The 20,505-nt window shown below is 47.3% G+C and overlaps 1 protein-coding gene across 1 annotated transcript in view; it reads left to right on the forward strand.

The window, feature by feature from the left end:
- The window catches only part of LOC137374084 (coagulation factor VII-like), a 116,631-nt gene that overhangs the window by 66,457 nt on the left and 29,669 nt on the right, over window positions 1-20,505 (forward strand). The window lies entirely within an intron of this gene.

A 20,505-nucleotide genomic window follows, 5' to 3' on the forward strand; every position in this document is an offset into this window, starting at 1 on the left:
TTTAAAGGGCTTCAAGCCCTTACATTTCATTTCATTTTTTAGAGCAATAGTGGGTTTGATTTTATTAAAAACAATTTAATAAATTTTCATAGCCCCTCTTCCAACCCCCCAATATCCAAACACTTCATTCCTTGCCTTCTCCCCAACAAAATACTTACCTTATGCACCAGACCATCCCCCCCTCATAGTTCACAAACTATGAATCTTTATTTCTTCCCACCATCACTTACACCAATCAGATTAGTTCGACCCCACTCCCCTCTTCCTGCCGCCCCCCCCTCATCCCAACCAGTGTTATGCCTCGCGGCGATCTGAAGGCGCAGGAGTGCCAGCCACCGGCACGAGTATCGCACCAGGACCGACGGCAGGAGCGGGTAAGTATTTAAATCATTACTTTAAATAAACTTAAATACTTACATTTTGATGCCGCCGCCAAGCGGCAGGGTGGGCCACCACGAGGCCTCATCGCCGCTGGCAATTATGGGGCCCAGCATTCCTGGCGTTGAGGCCCATGGCAGGCTTCTCCCGGAGGCATACTCTAGCCTGCCCCGAACCCCATCCCCCAGCACCACGACCCCCGATGTCGGGAGGATCTGTAAAATAAGCCCCATTAAATCTGGGCTGGATTTTATCAGCCCCCCAACAGTAGGGACCATGGCGGGGTGTCCCAGAAAATACCTCCGGGAGTGGCCTGCTGGAGGCCTCGACGCTGGGAAGGCCCCACCACATATGACCAGCGGCGACCAGCCCTTGTGGTGGCCTCCACCGCGCTTGTTGACGGGGACCTAATTAAAATATGCTAATCAATTTAAATTTCATGAATAAAGACCTAGCTTTCCATGATGGCTGTCCTGTTCTGATATTTCTGTCGACTGCCGGAACACCCGCGCCTTCGGACCTTCATTCCGAGAACCGAGGCAGAACACTGGTTGGGCACGGAGAGGAGCGAAGTTAATAAAGTTTGAGGGAAATTTCAGGACCAGAAAAAAAGTTTTTTTGTGGGGGAGAGCACAACATGTGGAGTGTGCAGGTCATTGGGGGGAAGGGAGAGGAGCTTCAATCTTTTATTAAATTTTAACATTTACCTGTAACATGCATTTCACTTTAAAATTAAAATTATTTGGAAGGGCTTGAAGCCCTGTAAAACTGGCACCAATATGCCATTGCCGGAGACAGAGAACCCGCTGGTCTCAATCATTGGGAGTGGGTAGTCCTGCCCCGCCATGTAAATGAGCCGCCACGCTACATAGGGCGGCGGCTCTGCAGTGCACAACCCGTGCATGCACCGCGACCTTTTGGAAGCTCGCCACGAGCTGGTAAAATCCAGCCCTCTGTTTCTGCCTTCAAAGATGCTGCCAGACATGTGGGATACTTATGGCCAGAGAGTGGAATTAGACTGGGTGTGATATTAAAGCGTATAAGGAGTGTGCAGGAGAGTGGAATTTAACTGGGTGGGACATTAAAGGGGATGGGGAGTGAGCAGAAGAGTTGTATTAGATTGGGTGTGATATTAAAGGGTATGGGGAGTGAGCAGGAGAGTGGGATTAGACTGGGTGTGGTATTAAACGGGATGGGGAGTGAGCAGGAGAGTGGGATTAGACTGGGTGTGGTATTAAAGGTTATGAGGTGTGACCAGGAGAGCAGGATTAAACTGGGTGTGATATTAAAGGGTATGGTGAGTGTGCAGGAGAGTGGGACTAAACTGGGTGTGATCTTAAAGGGTATGGGGAGTGTTCCAGGGAGTGGGATTCCACTGGGTGTGATTTTAAGGCATCTGTGGACTGAGCCAGAGAGTGGGAGTAGACTGGCTGTGACATTAAATGATATGTGGAGTGTTCAGGAGAGTGGGATTAGACTGAATGTGATGGTAAAGGATATGTGGAGTGTGCAGGACGGTGGGATTAGACTGGGAGTGATATTAAAGGGTCTTGGGAGTTAACAGGAGAGTGGCATTAGCAAGGGTGTGATATTAAAGTGGATGGGGAGTGAGCAGGAGAGTGGGATTGACTGAGTGGGATATTAAAGGGTATGGGGAGTGTGCAGGAGAGTCGGATTCGACTGGGTGTGTTAATAAGGGGTCTGTGAAGTGAGCCAGAGTCTGGGAGTAGACTGGGTGTGATATTAAAGGCTGTGTGAGTGCGCAGCAAAGTGGGATTAAACTATGTGTGATATTAAAGTGTATGGGACGTGTGCAGGAGAGTGGGATTTGACTGGGTGTGATATTAAAGAGTCCGGAGAGTGAGCAGGAAACTGAGATTAGACTGGGTGTGATATGAAAGGGTCTGGGGAGTGAGCCAGAGATTGGGATTAGACTGGATGTGACATTGAAGGGGATGGGGAGTGAGCAGGAGAGTGGGATTAGACTGGATGGGATATAAAGGGTGTTTCGAGTGACCAGGAGAGTGGGATTAGAGTGAATGGGATATTAATGTGTCTGGGGAGTGATCAGGAGATGGTTAGATTGTGTGTGATGTTGAAGGGTCTTGCGAGTGAGGGGGTGAATGACATTAGACTCGGAGTAATATTAAAGGTTATGGGGAGTGAGCAGGAGTTTGGGGTTAGACTGGGTGTGATAGTAAAGGGTCTGGGGAGTTAGCAGGAGAGTGGGATTAGACTGGGTGTGATATTAAAGGGGATGGGGAGTGAGCAGGTGAGTGGGATTAGACTGGGTGTGATATTAAAGGTTATGGGGAGTGAGCAGGTGAGTGAGATTAGACTGGGTGTGATATTAAAGGGGATGGGGAGTGAGCAGGTGAGTGAGATTAGACTGGGTGTGATATTAAAGGGGATGGGGAGTGAGCAGGTGAGTGAGATTAGACTGGGTGTGATATTAAAGGGGATGGGGAGTGAGCAGGTGAGTGAGATTAGACTGGGTGTGATATTAAAGGCTGTGGGGAGTGAGCAGGTGAGTGGGATTAGACTGGGTGTGATATTAAAGGGGATGGGGAGTGAGCAGGAGAGTGGGATTAGACTGGGTGTGATATTAAAGGGGATGGGGAGTGAGCAGGTGAGTGAGATTAGACTGGGTGTGATATTAAAGGCTGTGGGGAGTGAGCAGGTGAGTGGGATTAGACTGGGTGTGATATTAAAGGGGATGGGGAGTGAGCAGGTGAGTGAGATTAGACTGGGTGTGATATTAAAGGCTGTGGGGAGTGAGCAGGTGAGTGGGATTAGACTGGGTGTGATATTAAAGGGGATGGGGAGTGAGCAGGAGAGTGGGATTAGACTGGGTGTGATATTAAAGGGGATGGGGAGTGAGCAGGTGAGTGAGATTAGACTGGGTGTGATATTAAAGGCTGTGGGGAGTGAGCAGGTGAGTGGGATTAGACTGGGTGTGATATTAAAGGTTATGGGGAGTGAGCAGGTGAGTGAGATTAGACTGGGTGTGATATTAAAGGCTGTGGGGAGTGAGCAGGTGAGTGGGATTAGACTGGGTGTGATATTAAAGGGGATGGGGAGTGAGCAGGAGAGTGGGATTAGACTGGGTGTGATATTAAAGGGGATGGGGAGTGAGCAGGAGAGTGGGATTAGACTGGGTGTGATATTAAAGGGGATGGGGAGTGAGCAGGAGAGTGGGATTAGACTGGGTGTGATATTAAAGGGGATGGGGAGTGAGCAGGTGAGTGAGATTAGACTGGGTGTGATATTAAAGGGGATGGGGAGTGAGCAGGTGAGTGAGATTAGACTGGGTGTGATATTAAAGGGGATGGGGAGTGAGCAGGAGAGTGGGATTAGACTGGGTGTGATATTAAAGGGGATGGGGAGTGAGCAGGAGAGTGGGATTAGACTGGGTGTGATATTAAAGGGGATGGGGAGTGAGCAGGTGAGTGAGATTAGACTGGGTGTGATATTAAAGGGGATGGGGAGTGAGCAGGTGAGTGAGATTAGACTGGGTATGATATTAAAGGCTGTGGGGAGTGTGCAGGAGAATGGGATTCGACTGGGTGTGATATTAAAGGGGATGGGGAGTGAGCAGGAGAGTGGGATTAGACTGGGTGTGATATTAAAGGTTATGGGGAGTGAGCAGGTGAGTGAGATTAGACTGGGTGTGATATTAAAGGCTGTGGGGAGTGTGCAGGAGAATGGGATTCGACTGGGTGTGATATGAAGTGGTCTGTGGAGTGAGCCAAAGAGTGGGATTAGACTAGGTGTGATATTAAATGGGATGGGGAGTGTGCAGGAGAGTCGGATTTGACTGGGTGGGATATTAAAGGGGATGGGGAGTGTGCTGGAGAGTGGAATTAGACTGGGTGGGATATTAAAGGCTGTGGGGAGTGAGTAGGAGAGTGGGATTGAGTGGGAGGGATATTAAAGCGTATGGGGTGTGTGCAGGAGAGTGGGATTAGACTGGGTTTGATACTAAAGGGGATGGGGAGCGAGCTGGAGACTGGGATTAGACTGGGTGTGATATTAAAGGGGATGGGGAGTGTGCAGGAGAGTGGAATTAGACTGGGTGGGATATTAAAGGCTGTGGGGAGTGAGCAGGAGAGTGGGATTGAATGGGAGGGATATTAAAGCGTATGGGCTGTGTGCAGGAGCGTGAGAGTAGACCAGGTGTGATATTAAATAGTCAGGAGAGTGAGCAGGAGAATGGGATCAGACTGCGTGTGATATGAAGTGGTCTGTGGAGTGAGCCAAAGAGTGGGATTAGACTGGATGTGACATTGAAATGGATGGGGAGTGAGCAGGAGAGTGGGATTAGACTGGGTTTGATATTAAATCGTCTGGAGAGTGAGCAGGAGAATGGGATTAGACTGGGTTTGATATTAACGGGTTTACTTCGTGTGCAAGAGAGATGCATAAGACTGGGTGGGATAGTAATGGGTAAGGCGAGTGATCAGGAGAAGGTTAGATTGGGTGTGATATTAAAGAGTCTGGGTGTGAGCAGGACAGTGGGTTTAGACTGAGTGGGATATTTAAGGGTATGGGGAGTGTACAGGAGATTGGGATTCGACTGTTTGTGATATTAAAGGATCTGGAGAATGTGCAGGAAAGTGGAATTAGACTGGGTCTGATATTAAAGGGGATGGGGAGTGACCAGGAGACTGAGAGTAGACTGAGTGTGATAGTAAATAGTCTGGAGAGTGAGCGGAAGAGTGGGATTCGACTGGGAGTGATAGTGAAGGGTATGGGGAGTGTGCAGGAGAGTGGGATTAAACTGGGTGTGATATTAAAAGGTATGGGGAATGAGCAGAAAAGTGGAATTAGACTGGGTCTGATATTAAAGGGGGGATGGGGAGAGTGCAGGAAAGTGGAATTAGACTGGGTCTGATATTAAAGGGGATGGGGAGTGACCAGGAGACTGAGAGTAGACTGAGTGTGATAGTAAATAGTATGGAGAGTGAGCGGAAGAGTGGGATTAGACTGGATGTGATATGAAGAGGTCTGTGGAGTGAGCAGGAGAGTGGCATTAGACTGGGTGTGGTATTAAATCGTCCGGAGAGTGAGCAGCAGAGTGAGATTGTACTGGGTGTGATAGTTCCGGTTTACTTAGTGTGCTAGAGAGAGGGATTAGACTGAGTGGGATTTTAAAGTCTATGGTGAGTGAGCAGGAAAGTGGGATTTGACTGGGTGAGATATTAATGGGTATGGTGAGTGATCAGGAGAGGGTTAGATTGGGTGTGATATTGAAGAGTCTGGGTTGTGAGCAGGGAAGTGGGATTAGACTGAGTGGGACATTAAACGGTCTGGGGAGTGAGCTGGCGAGTGGGATTAGACCGGGTGTGATATTAAAGGGGATGGGGAGTGAGCAGGAGAGTGGGATTAGACTGGATGTGGTATTAAGTGGTCTGTGGAGTGAGCCAGAGAGTGGGATTAGACTGGGTGGGATATTAAAGGGGATGGGGAGTGTGCAGGAGAGTGGGTTTAGACTGGGTGTGATATTAAATAGTCTGGAGAGTGAGCAGGAGACTGGGATTAGACTGGGTGTGATATGAAGGGGTCTGTGAAGTGAGCCGAAGAGTGGGATTAGACTGGATGTGACATTGAAGGGGATCGGGAGTAAGATGGAGAGTGGGATTAGACTGTGGGTGATATTATAGGGTATGGGGCTTGTGCAGGATAGTGGGGTTAGACTGGGTTTGATATTAAATGGTAAGTGGAGTGTGCAGGAGAGTGGGATTAGACTGTGTGGGATATTAAATGATATGGGGAGTGAGCAGCAGAGAGGGATTAGACTTAGTGTGATATTAAATGGCCTGGGGAGTGTGCAGCATGATATTAGCCTGGGTGTGATATTAAAGGATCTGAGGAATGAGCCAGAGAGTGGGATTAGACAGGGTATGATATTAAATAGTATGGGGAGTGAGCAGGAGAATGCGATTAGACTGGGCGTGATATTATAGGGTCTGTGGATGGAGCAGGAGAGTGGGATTGGACAGGCTTGATATTAATGGTTATGGGGATTGGGAAGGACAGTGACATTAGACTGGGTGTGATATTGAAGTGTCTGGGAGTGAGCAGTAGAATGGGATTAGACTGGGTGAGATATGAAAGGGTATGGGGAGTGAGCAGGAGAGTGGGCTTAGACTGTGTGTGATATTAGAGGGTACGGGCTGTGTACAGGAGAGTGGGATTAGACTAAGTGTGATATTAATGGGTCTCGGGAGAAGCTGGAGAGTGGGTTTAGACTGGGTGGGATAGTATATGATGTGGGGAGTGAACAGGAGAGTGGGATTAGACTGGGTGTGATATTAAAGGGTATGGGGCGTGTGCAGTACAGTGGGATTAGTCTGGATTTGATATTAAAGGGTATGGGGACTGTGCAGGAGAGTGGCATTAGACTGGGTGTGATTTAAATGGTCTGGGGAGTGAGCTGGTGATTTGGATTAGATTGGATGTGATATTTAAGGGTCTGGAGAGTGGTAACATTAAACGGTTTGGGTGTGTGCAGGACATTGGAATTAGACTGGGTGTGATATTGAAGGGTATGGGGAGTGTGCAGCAGAGTGGGATTAGACTGGGTGTGATATTAATGGGTATGGGGAGTGAGCAGGAGAGTGGGATTAGACTGGGTGTGATATCAAATTGTATTGGGAGTGTGCAGGAGATTGGGACTAAACTGGATGGGTTATTAAAGGATATGGGGAGTGTTCCGGAGATTGGGAGTAAACAGGATGTGAGATTTAATGATATGGGGAGTGTGCAGGACAGTGTGATTAGCCTGGGTGTGATATTAAAGGGTTTGGGGAGTGTACAGGAGAGTGGGATTAGACTGGGTGTGATATTAATGGGTCTGGGGAGAAGCTGGAGAGTGGGATTAGACTGGGTGTGATATTAAAGGGTTTGGGGAGTGTACAGGAGAGTGGGATTAGACTGGGTGTGATATTAATGGGTCTGGGGAGAAGCTGGAGAGTGGGATTAGACTGGGTGTGATATTAAAGGGTATGGGGCGTGTACAGTACAGTGGGATTAGTCTGGATTTGATATTAAAGGGTATGGGGAGTGTGCAGGAGAGTGGCATTAGACTGGGTGGGATATTAAATGAAGTGGGGAGTGAGCAGGAGAGTGGGATTAGATTGGGCATGATATTAACGGGTTTGCTGAGTGTGCAAGAGAATGGTATTAGACTGGTGGGATATAAAGTACATGGGGAGTGAGCAGGAGAGTGGGATTAGACTGGGTGTGATATTAATGTGTATAGGGAGTGATCAGGAGAGCGTTAGATTGGGTGTGATATTGAAGGGTATGGAGAGTGAGGGGGGAAGTGGGATTAGACTGGGTGTGGCATTAAAGGGTATGGGGCGTGTACAGTACAGTGGGATTAGTTTGGATTTGATATTAAAGGGTATGGGGAGTGTGCAGTACAGTGGGATTAGTTTGGATTTGATATTAAAGGGTATGGGGAGTGTGCAGTACAGTGGGATTAGTTTGGATTTGATATTAAAGGGTATGGGGAGTGTGCAGTAGAGGGGAATTAGACTGGGTGTGATTGTAAAGGGTATGGGGCGTGTGCAGTACAGTGGGATTAGTCTGGATTTGATATTAAAGGGTATGGGGAGTGTGCAGTAGAGGGGAATTAGACTGGGTGTGATTGTAAAGGGTATGGGGCGTGTGCAGTACAGTGGGATTAGTCTGGATTTGATATTAAAGGGTATGGGGAGTGTGCAGGAGAGTGGCTTTGGACTGGGTGGGATATTAAATGATGTGGGGAGTGAGCAGGAGAGTGGGATTAGACTGGGTGTGATTGTAAAGGGTATGGGGCGTGTGCAGTACAGTGGGATTAGTCTGGATTTGATATTAAAGGGTATGGGGAGTGTGCAGGAGAGTGGCTTTAGACTGGGTGGGATATTAAATGATGTGGGGAGTGAGCAGGAGAGTGGGATTAGACTGGGTGGGATATTAAATGGTCTGGGGAGTGAGCTGGAGATTTGGATTAGATTGGCTGTGATATTTGAGGGTCTGGAGAGTGTGCAATAGAATGGGATTAGACTGGGTGTGATATTAATGTGTATGGGGAGTGATCAGGAGAGCGTTAGATTGGATGTGATATTGAAGGGTATGGAGAGGGAGGGGGTGAGTGGGATTAGACTGGGTGTGGCATTAAAGGGTATGGGGAGTGAGGGGGAGAGTCTGATTAGACTGGGTGTGATATTAAAGGGTCTGAGGAGTGAGCAGGATAGTGGGATTTTACTGGGTGAGTTATTGAAGGATCTGGGGAGTGTGCAGTAGAGGGGAATTAGACTGGGTGTGATTTTAAAGGGTCAGTGCTGTGACCTGGAGAGTGGGATTTGATTGGGGGGGATATTAAAGGGTATGGGGTGTGTGCAGGAGAGTGGGATTAGACTGGGTGGGGTATTAAATGATATGGGGAGTGTGCAGGAGAGTGGGAGTAGATTGGGTAAGATATTAAATGATATTGGGAGTGAGCAGGGAAGTGGGATTAGACTTGATGTGACATTAAATAGTCTGTGGAGTGAGCCAGAGGGTGGGATTAGACTGGGTATGATATTAAGGGGTGTGGGGAGTGTGCAGGAGTGTCAGCCTCGACTGGGTGTGATTTTAAGGGGAGGTGGTGGCGTAGTGGTATTGTCACTGGACTAGTAACCCAGAGACCCAGGGTATTACTCTGGGGACATGGGTTCAAATCCCACCACAGCAGAAGGTGGAATTTGAATTCAATTAATAAATCTGGAATTTAAAAAGCTAGTCTAATGATGGCCATGAAACCATTGTCGATTGTTGTACAAACCCATCTGGTTCACTAATCTCCTTTAGGGAAGAAAATCTGCCGTCCTTACCTGGTCTGGCCTACATATGACTCCAGACCCACAGCAATGTGGTTGACTCTTACATGCCCTCTGAAATGGCCTAGCAAGCCACTTAGTTCGGGCAATTAAGGATGGGCAATAAATGCTGGCCTGGCCAGCGATGCCCACATCCCATGAATGAATTTTTTTTAAATGGTATGGGGAGTGTACAGGAGAGTGGGATTGGACTGGGTGTGATATTAAAGGATATGGGGAGTGTGCAGGAGAGTGGGATTAGACTGGGTGGGGTATTAAATGATATGGGGAGTGAACAGGAGACTGGCATTAGACTGGGTGTGATATTAAAGGGTCTGGGGTGTGTGCCAGAGAGTGGGATTAGACTGGGTTTGATATTGAAGAATCTGGAGTGTGAGCAGGAGAGTGGGATTAGACTGGGATTAATATTAAAGGAAATGGGGAGTGTGCTGGAGAGTGGAATTAGACTGGGTGTGATATTAAAGGGTATGGGGAGTGTGCAGGAGAGTGCGATTAGACTGTGTGTGAAATTAAAGGGTATGGGGAGTGTGCAGGAGAGTGCGATTAGACTGTGTGTGAAATTAAAGGATATGGGGTGTGTACAGGAGAGTGGAATCAGACTGCATGTGACGTTGAAGAGTCTGGAGAGTGAGCCATTGAGTGGGATTAGACTGGTTGTGATATTAAAGGGTATGGGGAGTGTGCAGGAGAGTGGAATTAGACTGTGTGTGAAATTAAAGGATATGGGGTGTGTACAGGAGAGTGAAATCAGACTGCGTGTGATGTTGAAGAGTCTGGAGAGTGAGCCAGAGAGTGGGATTAGACTGGTTGTGATATTAAATGGGATGGGGATTGAGCAAGAGAGAAGGATTAGACTGGGTGTGATATTAAAGGGTATGGGGAGTGTGCAGGAGAGTGCGATTAGACTGTGTGTGAAATTAAAGGGTATGGGGAGTGTGCAGGAGAGTGCGATTAGACTGTGTGTGAAATTAAAGGACATGGGGTGTGTACAGGAGAGTGGAATCAGACTGCATGTGATGTTGAAGAGTCTGGAGAGTGAGCCATTGAGTGGGATTAGACTGGTTGTGATATTAAAGGGTATGGGGAGTGTGCAGGAGAGTGGAATTAGACTGTGTGTGAAATTAAAGGATATGGGGTGTGTACAGGAGAGTGGAATCAGACTGCGTGTGATGTTGAAGAGTCTGGGGAGTGAGCCAGAGAGTGGGATTAGACTGGTTGTGATATTAAAGGGTATGGGGAGTGTGCAGGAGAGTGGAATTAGACTGTGTGTGAAATTAAAGGATATGGGGTGTGTACAGGAGAGTGGAATCAGACTGCGTGTGATGTTGAAGAGTCTGGAGAGTGAGCCAGAGAGTGGAATTAGACTGGTTGTGATATTAAAGGGTATGGGGAGTGTGCAGGAGAGTGGAATTAGACTGTGTGTGAAATTAAAGGATATGGGGTGTGTACAGGAGAGTGGAATCAGACTGCGTGTGATGTTGAAGAGTCTGGAGAGTGAGCCAGAGAGTGGAATTAGACTGGTTGTGATATTAAATGGGATGGGGATTGAGCAAGAGAGAAGGATTAGACTGGTTGTGATAGTAACGGGGATGGGGAGTGATCTGGAGAGTGGGATTAGACTGGGATTGATATTATAGGATATGGGGATTGTGCAGGAGAATGGGACTAGACTGGGTGGGATATTAAAGCATCAGGCAAGTGTGCCAGAGATTGGGATTAGACTGGGTGTGATATTAAGTGGTGGCGGAGTGAGCCAGAGAATGGGATTAGACTGTGTACGATATTAATGTGTATGGGCAGTGATCAGGAGAGCGTTTGATTGGATGTGATATTGAATGGTATGGGGAGTGAGGGGTAGAGTGGAATTAGACTGTGTGTGATATTAAAGGGTATGGTGAGTGAGCAGGCGAGTGGGATTAGACTGTGTGTGATATTAAAGGGTATGGTGAGTGAGCAGGCGAGTGGGATTAGACTGTGTGTGATATTAAAGGGTATGGTGAGTGAGCAGGCGAGTGGGATTAGACTGTGTGTGATATTAAAGGGTAAGGGGATTCTGCAGGAGAGTGGGATTAGACAGGGTATGATACTAAATGGTATGGGGAGTGTGCAGGAGAGTGGGGTTAGACTGGGTGTGCTATCATATATTGGGAGTGAGCAGGAGAGTGGGATTAGACTTGATGTGATATTAAAGGGTCTGGGGAGTGAGTAGGAGAGTGGGAATAGACTGGGTGTGATATTAAATGGTATGGGAAGTGGAAAGGACAGTGGGATTAAACTGGGTGTGATATTGAAGGGGCAGGGGAGTGATCCAGAGAGTGAGATTAGCCTGGGAGTGATATTCAAGAGTCTGGGGACTGAGCAGTAGAATGGGATTAGACTGGGTGAGATATTAAAGGGTATGGGGAGTGATCAGGACATTGGGATTAGACTGGGTGTGATATTAAAGGGTTTGGGCAGTGTGCAGGAGAGTGGGTTTAGACTGGGTGTGATATTAAAGGGTATGGTGAGTGAGCAGGCAAGTGGGACTCGACTGGGTGTGATATTAAAGGGTATGGGGCATGTGCAGGAGAGTGGGATTAGACTGGGTGTGATATTAAAGGGTATGGGGCATGTGCAGGAGAGTGGGATTAGACTGGGTGTGATATTAAAGGGTCTGGGGAATGTGCAGCAGAGTGGTGTTCGACTGGGTGTGATATTAAAGGGTAAGGGGAGTGTGCAGGAAAGTGGGATTAGACTGGGTGGGATATTAAATGATATGGGGAGTGAGCAGCAGAGAGGGATTAGACTGAGTGTGATATTAAATGGTCTGGGGAGTGTGCAGCAGAATTATATTAGCCTGGGTGTGATATTAAAGGGTCTGAGGAATGAGCCAGGGAGTGGAATTAGACAGGATATGATATTAAGTAGTATGGGGAGTGTGCAGGAGAGTGGGGTTAGACTGGGCGTGATTTTAGAGGGTCTGTGGATTGAGCACAAGAGTGGGATTGGACTGGCTTGATATTAATGGCTATGGGGAGTGTGCAGGAGAATGGGATTTGACTGGGTGTGATATTACTTGGTATGGGGATTGGGAAGGACAGTGACTTTAGACTGGATATGATATTAAAGGGTCTGTGAAGTGAGCAGTCGAATGGGATTAGACTGGGTGAGATACCAAAGGGTATGGGGAGTGATCAGGAGAGTGGGATTAGACTGGGTGAGATATGAAAGGGTATGTAGAGTGATCAGGAGAGTGGGATTAGACTGGGTGTGATATTAGAGGGTATGGGCTGTGTGCAGGACATTGGGATTAGACTGGGTGTGATATTAAAGGGTTTGGGGAGTGTACAGGAGAGTGGGATTAGACTGGGTGTGATATTAATGGGTCTGGGGAGAAGCTGGAGAGTGGGATTATACTGGGGGGATAGTATATGATGTGGGGAGTGAACAGGAGAGTGGGATTAGACTGGGTGTGATATTAAAGGGTTTGGGGAGTGTACAGGAGAGTGGGATTAGACTGGGTGTGATATTAATGGGTCTGGGGAGAAGCTGGAGAGTGGGATTATACTGGGGGGGATAGTATATGATGTGGGGAGTGAACAGGAGAGTGGGATTAGACTGGGTGTGATATTAAAGGGTATGGAGCGTGTGCAGTACAGTGGGATTAGTTTGGATTTGATATTAAAGGGTATGGGGAGTGTGCAGGAGAGTGGCATTAGACTGGGTGTGATATTAAGTGGTCTGTGGAGTGAGCTGGAGAATTAGATTAGATTGTGTGTGATATTAAAGGATATGGGGAGTGAGCAGCAGAGTGGGATTAGACTGGGTGTGATATTGAAGGGTATGGGGAGTGTGAAGTAGAGTGGGATTAGACTGGGTGTGATATTCAAGGGTATGGGGAGTGTGAAGTAGAGTGGGATTAGACTGGGTGTGATATTAATGGGTATGGGGAGTGAGCAGGAGATTGGGATTAGACTGGTGTTATATTAAAGGGTATGGGGCGTAAACTGGAGAGTGGGATTAGACTGGCTGTGATATAAAGGGTATGGTGAGTGGGATTAGACTGTGTGTGAAATTAAAGGGTATGGGGAGTGTGCAGGAGAGTGCGATTAGACTGTGTGTGAAATTAAAGGATATGGGGTGTGTACAGGAGAGTGGAATCAGACTGCATGTGACGTTGAAGAGTCTGGAGAGTGAGCCATTGAGTGGGATTAGACTGGTTGTGATATTAAAGGGTATGGGGAGTGTGCAGGAGAGTGGAATTAGACTGTGTGTGAAATTAAAGGATATGGGGTGTGTACAGGAGAGTGGAATCAGACTGCGTGTGATGTTGAAGAGTCTGGAGAGTGAGCCAGAGAGTGGGATTAGACTGGTTGTGATATTAAATGGGATGGGGATTGAGCAAGAGAGAAGGATTAGACTGGGTGTGATATTAAAGGGTATGGGGAGTGTGCAGGAGAGTGCGATTAGACTGTGTGTGAAATTAAAGGGTATGGGGAGTGTGCAGGAGAGTGCGATTAGACTGTGTGTGAAATTAAAGGACATGGGGTGTGTACAGGAGAGTGGAATCAGACTGCATGTGATGTTGAAGAGTCTGGAGAGTGAGCCATTGAGTGGGATTAGACTGGTTGTGATATTAAAGGGTATGGGGAGTGTGCAGGAGAGTGGAATTAGACTGTGTGTGAAATTAAAGGATATGGGGTGTGTACAGGAGAGTGGAATCAGACTGCGTGTGATGTTGAAGAGTCTGGGGAGTGAGCCAGAGAGTGGGATTAGACTGGTTGTGATATTAAAGGGTATGGGGAGTGTGCAGGAGAGTGGAATTAGACTGTGTGTGAAATTAAAGGATATGGGGTGTGTACAGGAGAGTGGAATCAGACTGCGTGTGATGTTGAAGAGTCTGGAGAGTGAGCCAGAGAGTGGAATTAGACTGGTTGTGATATTAAAGGGTATGGGGAGTGTGCAGGAGAGTGGAATTAGACTGTGTGTGAAATTAAAGGATATGGGGTGTGTACAGGAGAGTGGAATCAGACTGCGTGTGATGTTGAAGAGTCTGGAGAGTGAGCCAGAGAGTGGAATTAGACTGGTTGTGATATTAAATGGGATGGGGATTGAGCAAGAGAGAAGGATTAGACTGGTTGTGATAGTAACGGGGATGGGGAGTGATCTGGAGAGTGGGATTAGACTGGGATTGATATTATAGGATATGGGGATTGTGCAGGAGAATGGGACTAGACTGGGTGGGATATTAAAGCATCAGGCAAGTGTGCCAGAGATTGGGATTAGACTGGGTGTGATATTAAGTGGTGGCGGAGTGAGCCAGAGAATGGGATTAGACTGTGTACGATATTAATGTGTATGGGCAGTGATCAGGAGAGCGTTTGATTGGATGTGATATTGAATGGTATGGGGAGTGAGGGGTAGAGTGGAATTAGACTGTGTGTGATATTAAAGGGTATGGTGAGTGAGCAGGCGAGTGGGATTAGACTGTGTGTGATATTAAAGGGTATGGTGAGTGAGCAGGCGAGTGGGATTAGACTGTGTGTGATATTAAAGGGTATGGTGAGTGAGCAGGCGAGTGGGATTAGACTGTGTGTGATATTAAAGGGTAAGGGGATTCTGCAGGAGAGTGGGATTAGACAGGGTATGATACTAAATGGTATGGGGAGTGTGCAGGAGAGTGGGGTTAGACTGGGTGTGCTATCATATATTGGGAGTGAGCAGGAGAGTGGGATTAGACTTGATGTGATATTAAAGGGTCTGGGGAGTGAGTAGGAGAGTGGGAATAGACTGGGTGTGATATTAAATGGTATGGGAAGTGGAAAGGACAGTGGGATTAAACTGGGTGTGATATTGAAGGGGCAGGGGAGTGATCCAGAGAGTGAGATTAGCCTGGGAGTGATATTCAAGAGTCTGGGGACTGAGCAGTAGAATGGGATTAGACTGGGTGAGATATTAAAGGGTATGGGGAGTGATCAGGACATTGGGATTAGACTGGGTGTGATATTAAAGGGTTTGGGCAGTGTGCAGGAGAGTGGGTTTAGACTGGGTGTGATATTAAAGGGTATGGTGAGTGAGCAGGCAAGTGGGACTCGACTGGGTGTGATATTAAAGGGTATGGGGCATGTGCAGGAGAGTGGGATTAGACTGGGTGTGATATTAAAGGGTATGGGGCATGTGCAGGAGAGTGGGATTAGACTGGGTGTGATATTAAAGGGTCTGGGGAATGTGCAGCAGAGTGGTGTTCGACTGGGTGTGATATTAAAGGGTAAGGGGAGTGTGCAGGAAAGTGGGATTAGACTGGGTGGGATATTAAATGATATGGGGAGTGAGCAGCAGAGAGGGATTAGACTGAGTGTGATATTAAATGGTCTGGGGAGTGTGCAGCAGAATTATATTAGCCTGGGTGTGATATTAAAGGGTCTGAGGAATGAGCCAGGGAGTGGAATTAGACAGGATATGATATTAAGTAGTATGGGGAGTGTGCAGGAGAGTGGGGTTAGACTGGGCGTGATTTTAGAGGGTCTGTGGATTGAGCACAAGAGTGGGATTGGACTGGCTTGATATTAATGGCTATGGGGAGTGTGCAGGAGAATGGGATTTGACTGGGTGTGATATTACTTGGTATGGGGATTGGGAAGGACAGTGACTTTAGACTGGATATGATATTAAAGGGTCTGTGAAGTGAGCAGTCGAATGGGATTAGACTGGGTGAGATACCAAAGGGTATGGGGAGTGATCAGGAGAGTGGGATTAGACTGGGTGAGATATGAAAGGGTATGTAGAGTGATCAGGAGAGTGGGATTAGACTGGGTGTGATATTAGAGGGTATGGGCTGTGTGCAGGACATTGGGATTAGACTGGGTGTGATATTAAAGGGTTTGGGGAGTGTACAGGAGAGTGGGATTAGACTGGGTGTGATATTAATGGGTCTGGGGAGAAGCTGGAGAGTGGGATTATACTGGGGGGATAGTATATGATGTGGGGAGTGAACAGGAGAGTGGGATTAGACTGGGTGTGATATTAAAGGGTTTGGGGAGTGTACAGGAGAGTGGGATTAGACTGGGTGTGATATTAATGGGTCTGGGGAGAAGCTGGAGAGTGGGATTATACTGGGGGGGATAGTATATGATGTGGGGAGTGAACAGGAGAGTGGGATTAGACTGGGTGTGATATTAAAGGGTATGGAGCGTGTGCAGTACAGTGGGATTAGTTTGGATTTGATATTAAAGGGTATGGGGAGTGTGCAGGAGAGTGGCATTAGACTGGGTGTGATATTAAGTGGTCTGTGGAGTGAGCTGGAGAATTAGATTAGATTGTGTGTGATATTAAAGGATATGGGGAGTGAGCAGCAGAGTGGGATTAGACTGGGTGTGATATTGAAGGGTATGGGGAGTGTGAAGTAGAGTGGGATTAGACTGGGTGTGATATTCAAGGGTATGGGGAGTGTGAAGTAGAGTGGGATTAGACTGGGTGTGATATTAATGGGTATGGGGAGTGAGCAGGAGATTGGGATTAGACTGGTGTTATATTAAAGGGTATGGGGCGTAAACTGGAGAGTGGGATTAGACTGGCTGTGATATAAAGGGTATGGTGAGTGGGATTAGACTGTGTGTGAAATTAAAGGGTATGGGGAGTGTGCAGGAGAGTGCGATTAGACTGTGTGTGAAATTAAAGGATATGGGGTGTGTACAGGAGAGTGGAATCAGACTGCATGTGACGTTGAAGAGTCTGGAGAGTGAGCCATTGAGTGGGATTAGACTGGTTGTGATATTAAAGGGTATGGGGAGTGTGCAGGAGAGTGGAATTAGACTGTGTGTGAAATTAAAGGATATGGGGTGTGTACAGGAGAGTGGAATCAGACTGCGTGTGATGTTGAAGAGTCTGGAGAGTGAGCCAGAGAGTGGGATTAGACTGGTTGTGATATTAAATGGGATGGGGATTGAGCAAGAGAGAAGGATTAGACTGGGTGTGATATTAAAGGGTATGGGGAGTGTGCAGGAGAGTGCGATTAGACTGTGTGTGAAATTAAAGGGTATGGGGAGTGTGCAGGAGAGTGCGATTAGACTGTGTGTGAAATTAAAGGACATGGGGTGTGTACAGGAGAGTGGAATCAGACTGCATGTGATGTTGAAGAGTCTGGAGAGTGAGCCATTGAGTGGGATTAGACTGGTTGTGATATTAAAGGGTATGGGGAGTGTGCAGGAGAGTGGAATTAGACTGTGTGTGAAATTAAAGGATATGGGGTGTGTACAGGAGAGTGGAATCAGACTGCGTGTGATGTTGAAGAGTCTGGGGAGTGAGCCAGAGAGTGGGATTAGACTGGTTGTGATATTAAAGGGTATGGGGAGTGTGCAGGAGAGTGGAATTAGACTGTGTGTGAAATTAAAGGATATGGGGTGTGTACAGGAGAGTGGAATCAGACTGCGTGTGATGTTGAAGAGTCTGGAGAGTGAGCCAGAGAGTGGAATTAGACTGGTTGTGATATTAAATGGGATGGGGATTGAGCAAGAGAGAAGGATTAGACTGGTTGTGATAGTAACGGGGATGGGGAGTGATCTGGAGAGTGGGATTAGACTGGGATTGATATTATAGGATATGGGGATTGTGCAGGAGAATGGGACTAGACTGGGTGGGATATTAAAGCATCAGGCAAGTGTGCCAGAGATTGGGATTAGACTGGGTGTGATATTAAGTGGTGGCGGAGTGAGCCAGAGAATGGGATTAGACTGTGTACGATATTAATGTGTATGGGCAGTGATCAGGAGAGCGTTTGATTGGATGTGATATTGAATGGTATGGGGAGTGAGGGGTAGAGTGGAATTAGACTGTGTGTGATATTAAAGGGTATGGTGAGTGAGCAGGCGAGTGGGATTAGACTGTGTGTGATATTAAAGGGTATGGTGAGTGAGCAGGCGAGTGGGATTAGACTGTGTGTGATATTAAAGGGTATGGTGAGTGAGCAGGCGAGTGGGATTAGACTGTGTGTGATATTAAAGGGTAAGGGGATTCTGCAGGAGAGTGGGATTAGACAGGGTATGATACTAAATGGTATGGGGAGTGTGCAGGAGAGTGGGGTTAGACTGGGTGTGCTATCATATATTGGGAGTGAGCAGGAGAGTGGGATTAGACTTGATGTGATATTAAAGGGTCTGGGGAGTGAGTAGGAGAGTGGGAATAGACTGGGTGTGATATTAAATGGTATGGGAAGTGGAAAGGACAGTGGGATTAAACTGGGTGTGATATTGAAGGGGCAGGGGAGTGATCCAGAGAGTGAGATTAGCCTGGGAGTGATATTCAAGAGTCTGGGGACTGAGCAGTAGAATGGGATTAGACTGGGTGAGATATTAAAGGGTATGGGGAGTGATCAGGACATTGGGATTAGACTGGGTGTGATATTAAAGGGTTTGGGCAGTGTGCAGGAGAGTGGGTTTAGACTGGGTGTGATATTAAAGGGTATGGTGAGTGAGCAGGCAAGTGGGACTCGACTGGGTGTGATATTAAAGGGTATGGGGCATGTGCAGGAGAGTGGGATTAGACTGGGTGTGATATTAAAGGGTATGGGGCATGTGCAGGAGAGTGGGATTAGACTGGGTGTGATATTAAAGGGTCTGGGGAATGTGCAGCAGAGTGGTGTTCGACTGGGTGTGATATTAAAGGGTAAGGGGAGTGTGCAGGAAAGTGGGATTAGACTGGGTGGGATATTAAATGATATGGGGAGTGAGCAGCAGAGAGGGATTAGACTGAGTGTGATATTAAATGGTCTGGGGAGTGTGCAGCAGAATTATATTAGCCTGGGTGTGATATTAAAGGGTCTGAGGAATGAGCCAGGGAGTGGAATTAGACAGGATATGATATTAAGTAGTATGGGGAGTGCGCAGGAGAATGGGGTTAGACTGGGCGTGATTTTAGAGGGTCTGTGGATTGAGCACAAGAGTGGGATTGGACTGGCTTGATATTAATGGCTATGGGGAGTGTGCAGGAGAATGGGATTTGACTGGGTGTGATATTACTTGGTATGGGGATTGGGAAGGACAGTGACTTTAGACTGGATATGATATTAAAGGGTCTGTGAAGTGAGCAGTCGAATGGGATTAGACTGGGTGAGATACCAAAGGGTATGGGGAGTGATCAGGAGAGTGGGATTAGACTGGGTGAGATATGAAAGGGTATGTAGAGTGATCAGGAGAGTGGGATTAGACTGGGTGTGATATTAGAGGGTATGGGCTGTGTGCAGGACATTGGGATTAGACTGGGTGTGATATTAAAGGGTTTGGGGAGTGTACAGGAGAGTGGGATTAGACTGGGTGTGATATTAATGGGTCTGGGGAGAAGCTGGAGAGTGGGATTATACTGGGGGGATAGTATATGATGTGGGGAGTGAACAGGAGAGTGGGATTAGACTGGGTGTGATATTAAAGGGTTTGGGGAGTGTACAGGAGAGTGGGATTAGACTGGGTGTGATATTAATGGGTCTGGGGAGAAGCTGGAGAGTGGGATTATACTGGGGGGGATAGTATATGATGTGGGGAGTGAACAGGAGAGTGGGATTAGACTGGGTGTGATATTAAAGGGTATGGAGCGTGTGCAGTACAGTGGGATTAGTCTGGATTTGATATTAAAGGGTATGGGGAGTGTGCAGGAGAGTGGCATTAGACTGGGTGTGATATTAAGTGGTCTGTGGAGTGAGCTGGAGAATTAGATTAGATTGTGTGTGATATTAAAGGATATGGGGAGTGAGCAGCAGAGTGGGATTAGACTGGGTGTGATATTGAAGGGTATGGGGAGTGTGAAGTAGAGTGGGATTAGACTGGGTGTGATATTCAAGGGTATGGGGAGTGTGAAGTAGAGTGGGATTAGACTGGGTGTGATATTAATGGGTATGGGGAGTGAGCAGGAGATTGGGATTAGACTGGTGTTATATTAAAGGGTATGGGGCGTAAACTGGAGAGTGGGATTAGACTGGCTGTGATATAAAGGGTATGGTGAGTGGGATTAGACTGTGTGTGATCTGAAAGGTTATGGTGAGTGAGCAGGGGAGTGAGTTTAGACTGGGTGTGATATTAAAGGGTAAGAGGTGTGTGCAGGAGAGTGGGATTAGACTGTGTGGGATGTTAAATGATATGGGGAGTGAGCAGCAGAGAGGGATTAGATTGAGTGTGATATTAAATGGTCTGGGGAGTAAGCAGCAGAGTGGTATTAGCCTGGGTGTGATATTAAAGGGTCTGAGGAATGAGCCAGGGAGTGGGATTAGACAGGGTATGTTATTAAATAGTATGGG

This window comes from Heterodontus francisci, chromosome 10 (assembly GCF_036365525.1).
Source record: "Heterodontus francisci isolate sHetFra1 chromosome 10, sHetFra1.hap1, whole genome shotgun sequence".
Taxonomy (NCBI): domain Eukaryota; kingdom Metazoa; phylum Chordata; class Chondrichthyes; order Heterodontiformes; family Heterodontidae; genus Heterodontus; species Heterodontus francisci.